Genomic DNA, 14372 nt, shown 5'->3' with positions numbered 1-14372 from the left:
TCTGGTCAAACAACTGAGGCAACCACATAGTTCATATATCTAATAATAATGTCATTAAAAGTAGGGATGCGCGACATTGAACTTTTTGCCGATATCTGATACGCCAATATAAAACAACAGTATTGATATATCCAATTCTTCCCCACCTAATTTTTAAGTGATCATTAAATCTCTTCTGTAGTGTAATTAACATCATATTATGTATGCATAATCTTATCATGCTGGTCCATTAGCAGCAAGGGACATGAAATACAATGCTTTTCAATGTATAGGGCCTAATATTCATATATATATATATATATATTTTAAAGCTGGTATTGGCTGATACCAATGACGCACCAGTATTACTGTGCCTCTCTAATTACAATTACTCAATAACTAATTACTTAGATGATTAAGAGGGCTGATTATATCAAATTATTTATCCTTTAAAGTTGCCCGTATAGCTATCGGCCTGTGTCATCAATAAAAGAGAAAGACAGAATGAGCAGCAAGAGAAAGAGATAAAATGAGGTGGGTGTGATGACCCCACCTTACCTTACCAAACCCAATGTTACAGTGCTTCATAAACTCGAGTAACACCTACCAATGCTTTTATTTTGAAGCAAAAATCACCTAACTTCCGGTCTTTACTTTAATAACCCTATATGACTTGACACAACTCTAAGCCTGGTGCATGGAAGTTGTCGGAAACCCTCTTACTCCCCTGTATCGCATCGCGCTCTGTGGCAGCCTCCACCCTTCAGCTGGACGGTGCACATCAAACTTATACAAAACAGCTTTTGGATCAGAAATGTAACATTACTGAATCATCCTGTTATCTGTTAGAGATGGTGCTCTGAGTCTTCCCCTTGCAGTCCCTGCTCAACATTCACTCCGCACACCGTCGACAAAACTATAGCGTGAAAGAAATGAAGGAGAAAGTGCGGCTTTTCTGGCCCATCTGGGACTATACACCACCGTAAAACCAGACATATATCACATCCATCTCTTCCTCCTTCCTTCCGTCTCCACCATCTCTACTCTGGTTTCTAAGAAGGCGTTTCTCCGTGTGACAGAGGATGAAGTCTAAAAAGAATGAGAGCTACCGACTGTTTCTGCTCTTATACAGAATACTGTAAACGGTTGAGGGGTAGAAGAGACCAAAGAGGAGAGGAGGGGCAGTGAGGAATAAATCCATACAGATTGTGAATGGGTAGCATTTCATGAACATAAAAAAGGTACAACATTGATTTTTTCCCCCCCAAATAAGATTTAGGGAGACAGTGATGGTTTCCTTTTTGCAGCTTGCCACTAACATCACATCAGTGTTCTTCAACTGTTTTGCAAGGTGTGATAATCATATATATAGATATTGTTGTTGTGACACTGAAAGGCAAAGTTTCATGGTCTACAACTACAGCAACAGTGGCCCCTACAGATTTATAATGTAGATATTTTTTTGTAAGTCATTGTTGCCACTGATATGAGCTTGAGGAGTTGACAGCAGTGTATTGATGCGTCTGCAAACATCTGATGGACAATATCAGCTCCCAGTGCCATAAAGACAAAAAAGGAGATATGGGGTTTCTGCAGGGCACTGATAAGCCTGATTGTGGTCTGTTGGAGCAGGAACTGGGAGGTCTATGGTTTGAGTCCCTGGAGCAGAAGGGGTGAAGTCAACAAAATGTTTCCCAGCAAGGGAAATAAAATCCCAGTGCGCCGTCAATACACTGAAATGTGGAGCAGGGCATTTTCAAATTATACGCGTGAAAATTAAAGTCTCATTCATTGTTAATTTGACCTCTTTAAAATCAATTTGTAATAGTAAACCTTTCTTTTGCCGTTGTCCAACCTGTTGTGGGGTCGGACTGTATAAACCATCCAAAGGTTGCTGGGTCTGACGCCTTAAAATATTTGAGCAAATCTTGCCAGTAGCACAAATGAGCTGCAAGCCATCCTTTCATATTAAGCCAAATTAGGTTTGAGACAGTTTAATGTTATAAATCTTGAATGAAGTTCAATTAGAGTGTGTATCTCATGTGGGATTAAATTTGGTGAACAGCTTTTGTTGTTTAATTGCAGACTTCCACTGCTGTGTCTTAAAACAACAGCAATTTGTTGCACTAACAAAATACATCTTTTATTCTGGAGGCACCAAAGGCCTCTTAACAACAAGTTTGATCAGTGTAGTTTGATTGGTAATGATTTAATTAGATATTTTTTTGTTTCATGAGAGTGAGCACAGATGATACATGCATGCTAGAATTTTGATTTTTATCTTATCATATGTGGCGTTACTTGAGCTGAGTGTACTTCCTGCAGCATGCGACCAGTGTTACCTCGGTGTCACAGGAAGACTGGTCATGACAATAAACCGGCGTAGTCTAACCTTCAGGCTACCACTGCTGCCAATCAGTTTATTGATTGGCTCTTAACAGCAGTTGAGACAGTGTCATTGAGACATTGTTAGGTGGCTGATGGGATGGCTCCATGCTGAAATCACTATTCAGTTGGCAGCTGAGTAATCATAAACGTGGGCAATTGAAAATTGGTTAACCATTTAAAGCCTAATCAGGCTCATCTATTCTCTTTCAAGCTGCATCCCGGTTTAATTATATAATCAATCCCAGAATCCTGCTTTGTTATGGTTCAGGGACATCAGGGTGTAATAAATGTGATTTCTTAATGTTTTACAGTGCCATAGCAGAAAGTGACCACCAGAGACTGTGTCTGTAGGAACTGTTGATCACCAGTCACTCAACAATCGTTCTGGGAGCTGTATAGTCAACCACAGTCTGCTCTTTTGTGCTTCCAGCCACTTAACTGGATCCATTTGCCCAACTGGCCCTGCATTTCAAAACATGTGCTTTCTACAGTAACATGCCTCAGTATGGGTTATGGTTTAAAAACAGTCAATGAATATTCAATGAAGGAGCTCATCTATGGTTGTCTACACTATGAGCCGTAGTGAGCTCTACAGTACACTGCTGTTTTTGGTGTAGTTAATGATTTGTCTAGAGAATTGGTGGGTATGTGGACATGAACCACCAAACCGAGCACTACTGAATTAATGTCCCTGTTTGATTAAGTGTAATCACATGACATTCATGGTTGACAGAAGCTGTATTCTACTGACTTTGATCATCCTCTGACTTTTCATCCAGCACCATGAGAGGGAGTGAAATTGTCATTTATTCAGTAAAATACAGACAATAATTGGTGGTTACGAGTTACTGTCTTCAGTTAGGTTAAGGATCATCTGTTCAAGCTAAAAAAAGAGGCTTCCCTTGTGATATTTCAGCCCAGTCATCAGAATTCAATCTTGGCATTGCACATTTCTACAAACCATGAATATGTTATATTTGTATATGAGCTGAGTTTCTCATTGGTGTGACACCAAGACAAGATGGCTGCCAAGCAGGAGACAACAGCAGACCACTGTTCAAGAAACAAAACGACAAAGGCGGGTTTTAATAATGACACGCTTGGGCATTTCTAGCCATGTTTGTAGTGACAAAAGTGGGTGTTTTTAACAACACACTGAGATATTTCTAGCCATGTTTGTAGTGACAAAAGTGGGTGTTTTTAACAACACACTGAGATATTTCTAGCCATGTTTGTAGTGACAAAAGTGGGTGTTTTTAACAACACACTGAGATATTTCTAGCCATGTTTGTAGTGACAAAAGTGGGTGTTTTTAACAACACACTGAGATATTTCTAGTCATGTTTGTAGTGACAAAAGTGGGTGTTTTTAACAACACACTGAGATATTTCTAGCCATGTTTGTAGTGACAAAAGTGGGTGTTTTTTAACACCACATCAGGACATTTCTAGCTGTGTTTGTGGTGACAAAACCAGATATTTTTAACAACACACTGAGATATTTCTAGCCATGTTTGTAGCGACAAAACCAGGTATTTTTAACAACACACTGAGATATTTCTAGCCATGTTTGTAGCGACAAAAGTGGGTGTTTTTTAACACCACATCAGGACATTTCTAGCTGTGTTTGTGGTAACAAAACCAGGTATTTTTAACAACACACTGAGATATTTCTAGCCATGTTTGTAGTGACAAAAGTGGGTGTTTTTAACACCACATCAGGACATTTCTAGCCGTGTTTGTGGTGACAAAACCAGATATTTTTAACAACAAACTGAGATATTTCTAGCCATGTTTGTAGCGACAAAAGCAAGTATTATATCAACAACACACTGGGACATTTCTAGCCATGTTTGTAGCGACAAAAGTGGGTGTTTTTTAACACCACATCAGGACATTTCTAGCTGTGTTTGTGGTAACAAAACCAGGTATTTTTAACAACACACTGAGATATTTCTAGCCATGTTTGTAGCGACAAAAGTGAGTGTTTTTTAACACCACATCAGGACATTTCTAGCTGTGTTTGTGGTAACAAAACCAGGTATTTTTAACAACACACTGAGATATTTCTAGCCATGTTTGTAGCGACAAAAGTGGGTGTTTTTTAATACCACATCAGGACATTTCTAGCTGTGTTTGTGGTGACAAAAGCGGGTGTTTTTTTAACACCACATCAGGACATTTCTAGCTGTGTTTGTGGTGACAAAACCAGATATTTTTAACAACAAACTGAGATATTTCTAGCCATGTTTGTAGCGACAAAAGTGGGTGTTTTTCAACACCACATCAGGACATTTCTAGCTGTGTTTGTGGTGACAAAACCAGATATTTTTAACAACAAACTGAGATATTTCTAGCCATGTTTGTAGCGACAAAAGTGGGTGTTTTTTAACACCACATCAGGACATTTCTAGCCGTGTTTGTGGTGACAAAACCAGATATTTTTAACAACACACTGAGATATTTCTAGCCATGTTTGTAGCGACAAAAGCAAATAGTATCTCAACAACACACTGGGACATTTCTAGCCATGTTTGTAGCGACAAAAGTGGGTGTTTTTTAACACCACATCAGGACATTTCTAGCCGTGTTTGTAGCGACAAAACCAGGTATTTTTAACAACACACTGAGATATTTCTAGCCATGTTTGTAGCGACAAAAGTGGGTGTTTTTTAACACCACATCAGGACATTTCTAGCTGTGTTTGTGGTAACAAACCAGGTATTTTTAACAACACACTGAGATATTTCTAGCCATGTTTGTAGCGACAGAAGTGGGTGTTTTTTAACACCACATCAGGACATTTCTAGCCGTGTTTGTAGCGACAAAACCAGGTATTTTTAACAACACACTGAGATATTTCTAGCCATGTTTGTAGCGACAAAAGTGGGTGTTTTTTAACACCACATCAGGACATTTCTAGCCGTGTTTGTAGCGACAAAACCAGGTATTTTTAACAACACACTGAGATATTTCTAGCCATGTTTGTAGCGACAAAAGTGGGTGTTTTTTAACACCACATCAGGACATTTCTAGCCGTGTTTGTGGTGACAAAACCAGATATTTTTAACAACAAACTGAGATATTTCTAGCCATGTTTGTAGCGACAAAAGCAAGTTTTATATCAACAACACACTGGGACATTTCTAGCCATGTTTGTAGCGACAAAAGTGGGTGTTTTTTAACACCACATCAGGACATTTCTAGCCATGTTTGTAGCGACAAAAGTGGGTGTTTTTTAACACCACATCAGGACATTTCTAGCCGTGTTTGTGGTGACAAAACCAGATATTTTTAACAACACACTGAGATATTTCTAGCCATGTTTGTAGCGACAAAAGTGGGTGTTTTTTAACACCACATCAGGACATTTCTAGCCGTGTTTGTGGTGACAAAACCAGATATTTTTAACAACACACTGAGATATTTCTAGCCATGTTTGTAGCGACAAAAGTGGGTGTTTTTTAACACCACATCAGGACATTTCTAGTCGTGTTTGTAGCGACAAAACCAGGTATTTTTAACAACACATTGAGATATTTCTAGCTATGTTTGTAGCGACAAAAGCAAGTATTATCTCAACAACACACTGGGACATTTCTAGCCATGTTTGTGGTGATAAAACCAGGTATTTTTAACAACACTTTGAGATATTTCTAGCCATGTTTATAGGAACAGAACAAGCTATTTTTTATCAACACATTGAAACATTTCTAGCCGTGTTTGTAGCGACAAAAGCAAGTATTATCTCAACAACACACTGGGACATTTCTAGCTGTGTTTGTGGTGACAAAACCAGGTTTTTTTAACAACACACTAAGACATTTCCAGCCATGTTTCTAATGGCAATACTAGGTATTTCTTAACAACACATTGAGATATTTCTACCTGTGTTTGTAGCGACAAAACCAGGTATTTTTAACAACACATTGAGATATTTCTAGCTATGTTTGTAGTGACAAAAGCAAGTATTATCTCAACAACACACTGGGACATTTCTAGCCATGTTTGTAGCGACAAAACCAGGTTTTTTTAACAACACATTGAGATATTTCTAGCCATGTTTATAAGAACAGAACAAGCTATTTTTTATCAACACACTGAAACATTTCTAGCCGTGTCTGTAGTGACAAAAGCAAGTATTATCTCAACAACACACTGGGACATTTCTAGCTGTGTTTGTGGTGACAAAACCAGGTTTTTTTAACAACACACTGAGACATTTCCAGCCATGTTTCTAATGGCAATACTAGGTATTTCTTAACAATACATTGAGACATTTCTACCTGTGTTTGTAGTGACAAAAGTGGGTATTTTTTAACACCACATCAGGACATTTCTAGCTGTGTTTGTGGTGACAAAAGTGGGTATTTTTTAACACCACATCAGGACATTTCTAGCTGTGTTTGTGGTGACAAAACCAGGTATTATTAAATGAAGAAATTTCCAGTCATGTTTGTGGCGATGAAACCAGGTGTCTTCATCGACACGTCGGGACGTTTTCAGCTGTGATTGTGGCGACAAAACTAGGTATTTTTATGACGCATCAAGATTGGCCAAATTGGCCATTTTAAGCCAGTGCATGACATATTGGCTTAAAACCTCGCCACACATTAACCACGGTGTTCTCACAACATAAAATTTAAAACTGAAATGTAACTCCAACAACACATACGCACACCTTCGAGAATAGCATCATTTGCTGAGCACATTGCCATTTAACTCATGACATTTAAATACAATGCAGTACACATGTTTGTAAGTGAAAAATCCATCCTATTACAGAATTTATTTCATTTCATATTAATTGAATGAGTGCTTGTTGTCTGTCTTAATTTGTTTTATTCACTGCATAAATTAAACTGACCAGTGCCTAGTTTTGTTGTACTTGTACAATGACAATAAAGGCTTTCTATTCTAAACAAATGTAAAGATTCAACATATCTGCCACATATGAAACATACAAATCTAACACATGAAATGTACAAACATGTCCTTGGTATGCAAAAACATATGATGCTGGTGACATAGTTGGGCATATCTGGGGCTTCAACAAATAAGTTTAGATCTGTGAAACATATACCAAGTTTATCCCTTTGAATGCTGGTCACACATAGAGGTACTGTATCTGTTATAGGAGAATTTATGGGAGAGACATTCGCTCACAAGATTCCTCTCCAGATAATGACTGAATTTAAAGTAGACTCTCAGCACACACTTAATCCTCAAACCCTATTTTTCTTTCTACAATTTACCCCTATTTCAGTGGAAAGAGATCCTCACAATGGTGTCCTGGCTAGACATATAGACCACTAGAGTTGAACAATATGTCTTCGCTTGTAAGACCTAAAATCATTTAAACCTACATTTTATAAGATTTATAACAAGGGGCTTGTCCTTAACAAGCACAGCGCCACAACCGGTCACTGACCAAAGCTCTTGACACACTAAGCCACTAAAACTGTAGGCCTCCAGTGGTGCTGATCAGTGCATTGATTGTCTGATCATCTGGGGACCATGCTGGAAACAGCGGTAAGACTGAAATAATTGGATGGCTGGGTAGAAATCCCCTCAGTATGACTTGGATCAGTGATCAGACAGGCAGACATCCAGTAAGCAATTCAAGATAAGGTCTGATGTACTGTAAGGTTGTGAAACTACAAGTTTATCACTTCAGAACATTTGCTTTAAAATATTAACCTTTGAGAACATCCTTAACCTGTCATAACATCATGATGAATCTTAAACAGCTCCACCAATGCTGACTGTGCACGCTATGAAAAAATCTCAGTTGTCAACCCGGAGTCTGTGGAGCTAATCTTTTAAATTCTCCTCACTTGCCAGCATTCGACCGGGTCACACAGTATTCTCATAGAATCGGCTGCCACTAAAGCTAAAAAATCCCATACCCTGGTAGTGTTTGTGTCATAACTCTACCCGCTGAGGCAAAAAGCTGAAGATGGGAGCACAAAGGCACTGTCAGTATCAACATAAGCTGCTGAAGCCTTAGCCCTCTGTCACTGTGGATCAAGCTATTGATTAGCTGTTATGGCTATTGCAGACGGCAGCAGGTCATATTGGCTGGAATCCCTTTGCACACAGATGAGTGGTCAGGAAAGTACATACTCAGCAACGACTTAAGGCCTCAATCCAGGAATTTTTCCATTGCGTCTATTACCTACACATTCATTTTCCCCTTAGTGGGGTGTAATGGCCTCCGAAATAACATTTAGAGCGTGTAATTGTTCTGAAATGTTCGGGGAAACAATACCAGCCTCACTAGATGTCCCGGTCCAGCTATTCACTGAGCTAAACACTTGAGTCAATAAACACTAGTGGACATCAACTGTTGTCTTAATTCTTTAATGCAAAGACGAATCCAAGTGTGAAACTTTAAGACACATACAGCGTCAATAGCAACAGTTCTGGACTGCGTATAACACATAAAGACTCTTACGCTTGACATAATATCTAAACATTAGTAAGACTAAAGAGCTGTGTTGCAAGGGCAGCTGGACACTTGACACCCACACCCTTTGTCTTGAGCCTGCACAGTCGCCAGAAGGAAACGTTGGCATTGTACATTTTTTGCAAACCATACATATATCACATTTGTACATTTCATACATATCATATCAATGTCTCTACACTGACACAGAATGTGAGCTGACTTTGCCATCAGGTGGTGGAGGGGATGGTGGATGGCAAGGTATCGCCTTCTTAGTCACTAAAGGTGTTTTTTTTTAGTGATCCATCATCACTGTGTTTCCAGCGGGGATAGTGCCATGAAAAGACTTTGTTTTTACTGACACATTGCTGCATTGCCTCCTGGGATGCCACCAAAGTACCAACAAATGAGGTTGTTTTTTTTCACTGAGACACCACTGCGTTTCCTGCTGGGATAGTGCTACAAAGAGAGGTTGTTTTTTACTGAGTCATTGATGCATTTCCTGGCAGGGGAATGCCATGAAAAGCAATTGTTTTCCAATGAGACATTGCTGCATTTCTTGCCGAGACAGTGGCATGAAAAGAGATTGCTATGACAGAGACATTGTTGCCTTTCATGTTGAGATAGTGCCACAAAAAGCAGTTGTTTTTCCATGAGACATGGTTGCATTTTCTACCAGGATTGTCAAATCCACCAAAATCGGGTATTTTAGGCCAAAACATGACATTTTCATGACATGTATAATCACCTGAAAACAAGAATTGTTGGAATTTTGTGAACTCTAGATGATCGGTTATATCTATATAGTGAGCAGCTCCCCATCCATGGAGATCACAAGTAAAGTAAGCAAAACACTGAGTGCGTTCACATGGACAGTTTAAGTCCCTTTTCATTCAGAATGAAAGTTCATTCCTATTAAAAGTGATCTTGTAAACACCTAATTCGGAATGAAAATGGCCAATGCGATTGAAAAGTCAATCCGATGTAAGGTGCTGGAATATTCCGTTTCTAAGTCCGAATGAAAAAATTTCTCACACTTGTACACACTCATTCCTCTTTAAGTTTATTCCGGTCTTTCTGCGCATGCTCGTATCCTTGCCCTTCTGGCGCGATGACGTATATAGCACGCATGCGACTCGTTGCACTAACCGGTTTCCATTCGCCAAAGCACGATCTTCCATCTCCCTTCTTCGAAATCCTACCTCCCTTCTCTTCCTCCACAGACGAAGCATTAGCAGAACAAGGTTGTTATTGTACTGCTACTTCAAGAATATAAGCAAAACAAGCCCGAACAAGGCACTAAGAACGGCGGCATCAAGCATCTTGTTGTCCGGAGCGAGGACGACAGTGTTTTCTTCACATACCATCTCCCTGCCCCCTATCCAATCAGAAACCTTCCCTGCCCCAAACCTTGCGCGGACCCAAATAAAGGCGATTAAACTGATCTCCCATGTAAACCCTCATTCAGAATGAATATTTCCCATGTAAACTACCTGGAAACACTTTAATTCCGAATGAATTCATTCAGATTTATTTCATTCTGAATGAGAAGCCATCATGTAACCCCAATTTATCCCCCTAAATCTTACACACTGCTCCTTTCAATCAATCAATCAATCAATCAATCAATCAATTTTATTTATAAAGCCCAATATCACAAATCACAATTTGCCTCACAGGGCTTTACAGTATACGACATCCCTCTGTCCTTAGGACCCTCGCAGTGGATAATGAAAAACTCCCCCCAAAAAAAACCCTTTAACGGGGGGAAAAAAGCAACTGAGGAGAGATCCCTCTTCCAGGACGTGAAATAGATGTCGCACAGAACAGATCAACATAATAAATTTGTGGTAATCCATATGACAAAATAAGACATCAAGAGAGACAGAGACAGAGAGAGAAATTGAGACAGAGAGATGGAGAGATGGCGAGATTGAGAGACAGCAGCAGTATACGGGATGCTCATCGAATCAGCCCTCACATTCAACATTGCATCCTGGCACAACTTCCTCACAGAGAAAAGCAAGAAAGAACTCACAAGACTCATCATGCATGCAACCAAAATCACCGGCACCACTCAAACCAAACCTTCAGACCTTTACAGTTATGCAGTAAAAAGAAACGCAGACACCATCACTAAGGATCCTTCACACCTCCTTCAACCCTCCTTTCAGCTACTCCCATCAGACAGCCGCTTCAGAGCACCTCTAACCAAAAAGAGAAATTATAAAAACTTCTTTTAATCTTACTGCAAAATCCATTTTCAACAAGGCCAAAACAGACTATCCCCACTTTTAATGCAGCTTTTCACACCTGCTTTTATTTACTTCAGAACTGTTTAATTTCGTTTCATTCAAGACTCTCATGGGTGTGTGTTTTCATGTTGTTTGAGAGCCTTGAACCTGGGACAATTTCCACTCATTATGTGATAGAAAATAAAGCTTTTCAAACTGAACCGAATAATTGTATCTTCCTCAAAACCAAAGAACTAGTGCATGTGCATGCCATTAGTTTCCTAACAGAGGCTTTTCACAGTGTTGCACAGAATAATGAATTAACGTTACTTGGCATATTGAAGTATAGCTGAGCAGAGCTAAAAGACATCTAACCAAATCAGTGTGATACCAAACTTAAGGTGGAGTCAAAAGCTTTCATCCGGATATTTATTTCTTTATGTAACTGGGTGGAAGTGAGTTTAAGAGTAAACACTGATCCATTTAGTCGCTTCTCCAGGCAATGCTTTGTTTCATGCACATATTAAAAAATCGAGCAGTGATGGTTCATATAAGTTTCATGAATATGCGTGTCATTTATTAAGAATGTTACACTTTGATAATTTCTGTATCAGACACACAATAAACACAGCTGATTAAAACAAACAAACAAACAAACAAAAAAGAAGATATGGAGACTGGGAACACAGTATTAAGAAAGTGGCATATTAGCCAGGAGAGCTGCATATATTAAATTATATATTAACACTGAGGGAAGGACCATGAGGGCAGAATCCTGCAGATCCAACATATGGGTTATGTACTGCCTCCTACAAGTGGGAAGGAGACGCTCGTTAATCTACAGTCATACCCAGGAGTGTCTCAAGTTATGATGCTTTGGGGAAACACCTTTGAAAATTATGTGTTCATAAAATGGATTTTGCAATCATCCAGACCTTTAAATGATTTGGGGAACAGAGCCCTTAAGGTGACAATATATTAGATATTAATAAAATAAACATGGTCTACTAAAAAAGAAGAAAAAAAAATACTTGCCTTTGGGGTGAATACGCAACTGCTATCAATTTTCTTGTGCTGCTTTCAGACGCCTTTCGCAAGTATGTAAACCTTTGAACCATGAGCAAATTGATCCAATTCTTTCAAAAACATGGAGCAACTTGTTCCAAAAATTGCAAAAAAAAAGAAGAAGAAAAGTGTTAAAAATGTTCAGAAAATACATTTTTAAAAAAATATTCAGAAAAATATATTTTTAAATAATGCATAAATACAAATGATAATAAATAATAATTTTAAGAAGTTTAGGGAAAAAAGCTAGGGAAAAACTATATATAAAATTAACAATTAACAGAATTATTATAATGTTTTGGCTCTTTCTCCAGGTCATTTTCTGTGTTTTTGTAATTTTCTCCTTTTTACTACTTTCTTGCTAATTTTGTGGGTATTTTCTTCTTTTGTTGCTCAATGCCTTCTTCCCATGTTTTTGACAGGAACTGAGCCAATGTGCTCAGATTTCATAGGGTTAATGGGAGATGCTTTTTGCACCCTGGGCCAAGTTGTTCACCAAATGTAATATGGATCAGAATGATCAGATTACAGATTGGCTGGTGCTAACCATAATCATGACCTCTTTCCTCTAACCGTAACCACCCTTGACTTTGACGTGATAAGCCAATCAACACACTCAGTGGGATCCATACTAACACATAGGGATGGGTGTAAATCGCCAAATAGCTGCAATGTGACTGTTCTCTCCTGGCTGCAAATAGACACTCTGTTAATTTACTCATGGACAACCTTTAACCAGAACTATATAAAATGAGAACATCCATCCATCCATTCATCCTCTGTGTATCTGGGGCCAGGACATTGGGGAGCAGGTAAAGCAAAGCTTTATGCCAAACATCCCTCTCACCAGCAATGTTTTCCAGCTCCTCCTGGACTCCAAGGCGTTCCCAGGCCAAATGGGATGTGTAATCCCTCCATCATGTTCTGAGTTCATGCCAGGACTTCCTACCAGTTGGATGTGCCCGGAAAATTCCTCTACTGGGAGGCCCCCAGCAGGCATCCTGATCAGATGCCCATACACTTAACTTGATATCAAAGCATCACTGTGTGTCAGATACTAAAAACATGAGGTTTAGGTGCTTAGTGGAGGGAAATCTGCTGTCCCTCACCTAAAAGCTGAGAGTGTGAATGCACCCAACATCATCACATATAGTCAAAATATAAAGTGATTGTAATGACATCATCTCATGCATACACGCCTATGGTGAGAGGATATGGGGGTCAAAATACAACAAGGATTTTATTCTGAAATTCGTCTTTAAGATCCTTCTGATCACGTAGTTTCATTTTCAGTGGCAGCACATAATATTGTTACATATTGAAACTATTTGTGATCTTATTAGATATTCAGATAATTGGCAACAACATGCAAAACAAATAAACTGTGACATTTTTAGGCAAAACTGCATATTTTTAACACGGGAGCCAGACTAATGAGTAATCCCTCATCGGCCTTATTTGATCCTGTTGTGGAGCTCAAGTTAATGAGAGTTCACCCTCATTAAATTCGGCATGGAGGCTAAGGTCATTTCAGCATCTTGGACAATATGCCCGCACATACAGAGAGCTCTGCTGTGAGGAAGGAGTGAGCGTTTTACTTGTGGGATCAAAATGTGCAGCACATTCATTTCAGCCTGTCAGATAAGAGCTGCTCAGCACCATGGACAGCACTACAATCACCCCGTGTGTCTGAAACACTGCACCAGTGCTTTTCAAGAATTAATGAATAGAACCAGACAAGCACTAAACTGAAACTTACAAATGATCAAACATCAGTATGCTTGGTGGAACAGAGAATTGCACCCCACAGCTGTCCAGGAACGCTATTGTGCTCTGCTCTTAACATCATTGTGTCCACAGTATTAGAACATTTGCGCTGTTGCTCCAAGCTAACACTTTTGCTGACAATGTGGTGAATTATATGCTAACAGCATTACCCCATAGAGGACAAAATAAGAACACTGTCACAGCCCTGGAGCCAAAATTAATATATAATTTAAAACGATATGTGGGGAGTGCAGTAATTTTATTGCTAAAAACTTTTGTGTAAGCCAATACAGCAGTGTGTGTCTACAAGCAGTGAAAACATTAGAAGCCTGTGACTAAGAAAGAACAGATATTATGACCTCTGACTATAGCAAAGACATCCTTATGTTCAAACTGAAGGGATTAACAACAGCAGGAGAATAAACTAAAATAAAACTATTATCTGTTAAGCTGCAACCACATGGAGAAAAAAAATATCTGCAATGGTGAAGC

Source organism: Epinephelus fuscoguttatus, linkage group LG14 (genome assembly GCF_011397635.1).
Source record: "Epinephelus fuscoguttatus linkage group LG14, E.fuscoguttatus.final_Chr_v1".
Classification (NCBI taxonomy): domain Eukaryota; kingdom Metazoa; phylum Chordata; class Actinopteri; order Perciformes; family Serranidae; genus Epinephelus; species Epinephelus fuscoguttatus.
This window is presented reverse-complemented; position numbering follows the sequence as displayed.